The sequence below is a fragment of the Sciurus vulgaris genome, assembly GCF_902686455.1.
Source record: "Sciurus vulgaris genome assembly, chromosome: 3".
Classification (NCBI taxonomy): Eukaryota; Metazoa; Chordata; class Mammalia; order Rodentia; family Sciuridae; genus Sciurus; species Sciurus vulgaris.
The window spans coordinates 27440982-27446852 of record NC_136463.1 but is presented as its reverse complement, the minus strand read 5'-3'; positions in this window follow the sequence as shown (position 1 = coordinate 27446852).

Sequence of the window (5871 nt, the reverse complement as noted above, 5' to 3'; positions counted from 1 at the left end):
GGCGCGCACCTACCGTACAGCTTGGGCGGGGACTGCTTGTTAGCCACTTTCTTCATCTTGCCGCGCCTGCGCGCCAGCCACAGGCGAGCTCCGCGGCACAGACCCCAAGAAGGCCGCGGCCCGCCAGTGACGTCACGGCAGCGTGGGCGAGCGCCGTGACGTCACCTGCCAGCCTCGGGCCTTTGCGCGCGGGGGGCAGTTCTTCTGAGGTCCCGCTGACAAGCCCGGCATGGCTTCCCTTCGGCCTTCGTCACTTCCCAGGCGAGCCCAAGTCCTTGGAGATGCTGTCCTGATTCCCCAGTTGAAGGTAGCCCTTCACTGTTACTCAATTTTCTAAACACATCTGCTTTTTTTTTTTTTTTTTTTTTCATTTTTCTTTTTCCCAGAGTCCTAATGCATTCTGGAGTTATGTTGTTCATGAGGGTGTCTGTGGTCACACTCGCTGCCAGAATGTCGGCTCCATAAGAGCCGGAACTGCCTCACCCTTGTCCTTCCTCCAACCCAAAATTTAGTATAGGGCAGTTGCTCAGTAACTGTGTCCAATAATGAATGAAAGCGGGGGAGGCTCTAGAGCCAAACAGAACTGGGTTCCCATCGGAACTCTGCCTGATTGCTAGCTCGTGTTCATGGGCCAGTCCCTTGACCTCTCCGAGTCCGTTTTCTTCACTTCCATTGCCTCCCTTCAACGGGGCCACTATAAGGATTAAATGAGTATATACTTAAACTACCCAACACAATGCCCCCCCCCCCCCCGCCAAACTCTAGTGTCTTCTCTGTCAATTCTCAAAATCATGACGGTGTCCCAAGGAGAGAATACACTACACCCATTTCACGGATGGAGAAACTGAGCTCCAGAGAGGAGAGGGAGAAAAAAAATCACCAGACTTGCAAGAAGCACAACTTGAAGCTGGTTTTCCCAAGTCCAAAGTACTGTCTCCTGGGTCATTTATGAGTTTTACAGCAATTTGGCCTAGACAAAGGAGGATCTAGGAAGGAATGTTAGCTGGTCTAGTCAATTCCCCTGTGCCCTGTGTGTTCCCCACTCCTGGGCCCCTTCCCCCAAGTCATGGCCCCTTCTCCATGCCCCTCTAGATCTTAAACCCTTCATGACAGAAACATTCACCAAAGGCAGCTTCTCTCCTGAGGCCCAGGCATTAGCCTCCCTGCCCAACTCCAGAGTCACTTCTTCAGTTCACTCCATGAACATTTACTGGTCACTATTTCCTGGGTCCTCCAGGAAACAGACACTGAGATGGAGATAGAAGGTCAAGGGGTTTATGGCAGAGAGGGGTGGGAGGTATGGTAAGGCCTATGAAAGAGGAAGAGGGAGGGTATTACAACAGCGAATTTAAAAATAAAGTTAAAAATAAAATAAGACTTAAAAAAAAAAAAAAAAAAAAAAGATGAAGGAGGAGGAAGCAGGCCCGCATTGGGAGAGCCTCAGAGAACTGCAGATCTGATGAAGTCTAGGTCAACCCAGTGTGTCTTCCGGGCAAAGAAGGCTTGTTAGAGGCTGCCAGCTAAGCGCCCTCCTGGTAGATGAACATCAAATTCTTTCTTGAAGGGGGACATAGGAACAATTCACCTCCATGGCTGCCACAGGAGCTCTGCTGGGGGAAAGTAAGATATGTTCCTCTTGCCCTCTAGGAGTTCAGAATCCACCAAGAGAAAAGATGAACACCATGAAGCTAATCTGTGCGCCCAACTTCCGGAAGTTCTTTTAACTTCAGGGAGTTACACAGCTTGTGCCTTTCAGTGGAGATCAAAGGACAAGGGAAAAAGGGGGTGGGGGTTTCATGGTCAGACAAGTATGCTGCTGGCTGGGCTCTGCCACCAGCCCCTGAGTGACCGACCACAAACAGGTCTCATTTCCTCTGTGCCTCAGGAAAGTGTCGAACCGGATCAGAGCTGCTGAATCTTTTGAGAATCTGATCAAAGTTAAGAATCTTTCCCCAGAAATGTGTATTTGATTTTTTTTTAAAGTGGTAAAATGCAGGTAACATAAAATTCACCATTTTAACATATAAAATTTAGTGGCGTTTAATACCTTTACAGTGTTGTGCAGCTGTCACTGATATCTAGTTCCAGAATGTTTTCATTACCCCAAAAGGAAATCCTGTATCCATTAAGCAGTCACCCCCCACTTCCGCTTCTCCCAGCCCCTGGCAACCACTAAACTCCATTCTGTGTTTTATTTACTTTATTTTATATTTATTTTATTTTATTTTTGCCTATTGTGAGCGTTTCATGCAAATGGCACCATATGCTATTTGGTCTTCATGTACTTCAGCCCTTTTGTGACTGGATAATATTCAGGGCAGCCAAGCTGGAGCAGTCTCCTCCCAGGTGGCAACTCTGAACAGTTCCTTGATTCCAGGGCAGAGGAGGCGGCTGGTTGACATAAGGCATGACCTCAATTATTGGTTAATGTCTGTCTGTTTCTACCCAGCCAGGTGCTGAGCATGTCGCCAACTACTCTTTCTAGAGGCCAAGCAGCCTCCTTAAATAGAAAGCACAGACTGCATCATCCCTTCCTGGGGATAGCCATGGGCCCAAAGCCTGAAGCTGGAGGTAGTGTCTTCTCAAGCCCCTTACCTCTAGCTCCCCCTCCCCACTTCACCCCACCATTCTGTCCCCTCCAGTTGCACTGGCCCACTGCCCTGTCTTCTCCTCTGCCCTCCTGATGGCCCTCCCCATACACAGGTGACTCATCCCCACCTCTGGCCTCGCCCACCTCACATCTGTTTGCCACCCCCCTTAAAGGACACATACCACCACTTGCCTCCTGGCCACCACCATGCTTGGGTAACACTCAGCAGAAAACTGACATTTCTGGACACTGTTCCCAGGATGGACTGACTTCAGTCTCAAGGATGGCGCACAGACCGGACACCATCCCTGGGCTCAAATCCCTCTTCCTCCCTTCTTAAGAATGCAGGAGTTTTAGAGGCCACCTATAGTGGGTGTGAGGAGCACCCGGGCTTTGGAGCAAACCGAGTGCTTGCACATCACCTTTGGCCCTGCCTGGGCTGTCCTCTTTAGAGTGGTGACAGCATCCCACTCATGGGACTGCTGTCACCCTCTCCAGTCCCCCAGTTTTGTTATCTTCAGAATCCTTATAGCACGTCCTTCTGCAGGATCCCTGTCCCATGCTAAAGTGTACATTCAGGGACCAGGGCCTCCCTTGTCAGAACCATGGCGTATCCCAGTTCCAGGAACAGTCTGGCACACGCAGGCCATCATGGTGCATGGGGCAGGTTGGGGGGGCAGCCTGGAGAAGTGTCAGTGTGAAGGAGGGAGCTGGCTCTTCCCACACAGCAGCACCCAAGGGCAAAACCACAAACCACAGTGACATGTTCTGGAAAGATTTGCTCTAAGAAGACTTTTCTAAGAATCCAAGCTCCCTTCAGGGCATGCAAGAGTTCCAGTCTGGGCTGCTGTCGAGGACATGAGCCAGATGGATGGACATTGAGTTCTGGGGCTCTGTGCCAAGGCTCTCCACCAAAAGAAGTTTCTCGGCTGGCACCTCTCCTTCTTTTTCCTGGTCCGAAGAGGTTGCCCACTGAGGGCAGAATCTGGGTGAGGGAGCTGGGCCTCTTCCTCTAGATTGCAGGGGACCTGCGGAGTTGCCCACCCCACCAGGGAGAAGACTGCTCTAGTGGTACACGGCTGGGAACTGAGGGGGTGTGTACTGAATGACAAGGCCTGGGCCCGAGTCCCTAGCTGTGTGACCGCACTGATGCCTCCTGGGTTTCAACTGACTACGTAACACAGAGTCAGCATTGCCTTTATCCAGCTCCCAGGATTAATTCAAGAAGAAAAAAAAAAAGATGTGTGTCTGCAAGTACTCTAAAAGCCGCACAGATGAAAGGGATTATAGTTAAGGCCCAGAACACTTGAATCTACTAATTTCTCTCGTAGACAGCATGCAGGCTGAATAATCACTCCCCAAAGATGTCCTCACTCCAATTGCTGGAGGCCATGAATCTATTACCTTACAGGGAAAAAAGGACTTTGCAGATGTGATTAAGGATCTTGAGATTTGGAGATTATCCTGGATTATCTGGTGATCCCCAGTTATCACAAAGGTCCTTAAAAGAGGGAGGTGGAAGGGTCCGAGTCTGAAAGGGGCATGTGACATGAGCAGTGGTGGCCAGGAGCCAGGAAATGCAGCAGGCTTTCAGAGCTGGCACAGGAGGCACCCAGCTCAGCCGACACCCTAATTTTAGCCACTTTAGACCTCTGACCTCCAGACATCAGAGAATACATCTGTGTTGTTTTAAGTCACTAAATTTAAGGTCATTTGTTATGACAGCAATGAGAAGTAATACGGACATAGTAACAGAAGCACTGTTTTCAAATGTGATTCTCCAACTTTTGTTTTTTCTTCCTTCCCAGTCAATGAAAGCTTCTGTTCTTCCCAAGTTAGCTCAAGGCTTCCATGCCATCATTAAATAGGTCACTGCATATCTGTCTTGAGTTCCATTTTAGCAGATCATGCTATATACTTGACACACCCAAGTTCAAATCCCAGCTGGATGATTTCTAGTTGAAAGACCTTGGACTAGGTCACTTGATCTCTCTGAGTCAGTCTCTTCCATGGCAAAATAGGGGGAGTTAAATGAAAATTAAATGTGATTTCCTTCAAAAGGCTTCCTTTTCACAGAAATTGAGTCATGTCTGGGGTTACAGATAAAATACTAAATTCCCAGTTAAATTTTAATATTAAATAAAACAATTTTTTTAGCATAAATATGTCCCATGCAATATTTGGGACATACTTACACCAAAAATGTACTCATTATTTATCTGAAACTTAAATGTAATTGAGTGTTTGCTGTTTTATTTGCTAAATCTGAGGACCTTAGTCCCATCCCGGGTCATGTAGCTTGCAGGGAACAGAGGTAAGGCTCACTCTCAGGTCTTTCAATTCCAAGGCCAGTGAGCATCCTGCTCTACCAGACCTGACCTTGAGTAGATTCCCTGAGCCACATAGCAGCCTGGGCTCAACCAGTGGAGACTTAAAAATAAATAACAATCTGAGCCTTAGAATCCCATTTCATACTTTAAAGATATAAAAAAAATCGTGAAAATAAAATTCAAATACAATACAAATAAATGCTTGTACATACACATATACCCATATAAAGTAGGTAAAATCAAGAATGACTATGCATATGGATGAAAGAAGAAATTATCTGCTATGATTTAACATATATTTAATATGTGAATTCGATCTCTAAAGGCAATGCTCCCCGTAGAATTATTTTTCCCTTCTGCCTTACCTGAACCAATCCACAAAATGGTAACTAACTACTGAGGCCTTACCTAAACTGAGCAGCCTTCTGAACGTTTTATGTGTACTGACTTCTTAAAAAAAAAATTAAGACAGCTGGGCATAGTGGCACATGTCTGTAATCCCACTAACTTGGGAGGTTGAGGTAGGAGGATCACAAGTTCAAGGCCAGCTTCAGCAACTTAGTGAGGCCTTGTCTCAAAAATAAATAAATAAATAAATAAATAAATAAATAGGGCTGGGAATGTAGCTCAGTGGTAAAATATCCCTGGGTTCAATTCCCAATATGTAAACAAATGAGATAATTCACATAGCAAAAAAATTTTATATAACAGACTCCACTACTTTAAAGTGTATAATTCAGTGTTTTTTAAGAGTATTCACAAGGTTGTGCAATCATCACCACTATCCAATTCCAGAACACTTCCATCACCCCAAAAGAAACCCTATACCCATTAGTCATTCCCAATTCCCTCTTGCCTCCTAGTCCCTGAAAACCACTAATCTACTTTCTGTCTCCTTCTGGACATTTTGTGTCTATGAAATCATACAATAAGTGACCTTTTGTGCCTGGT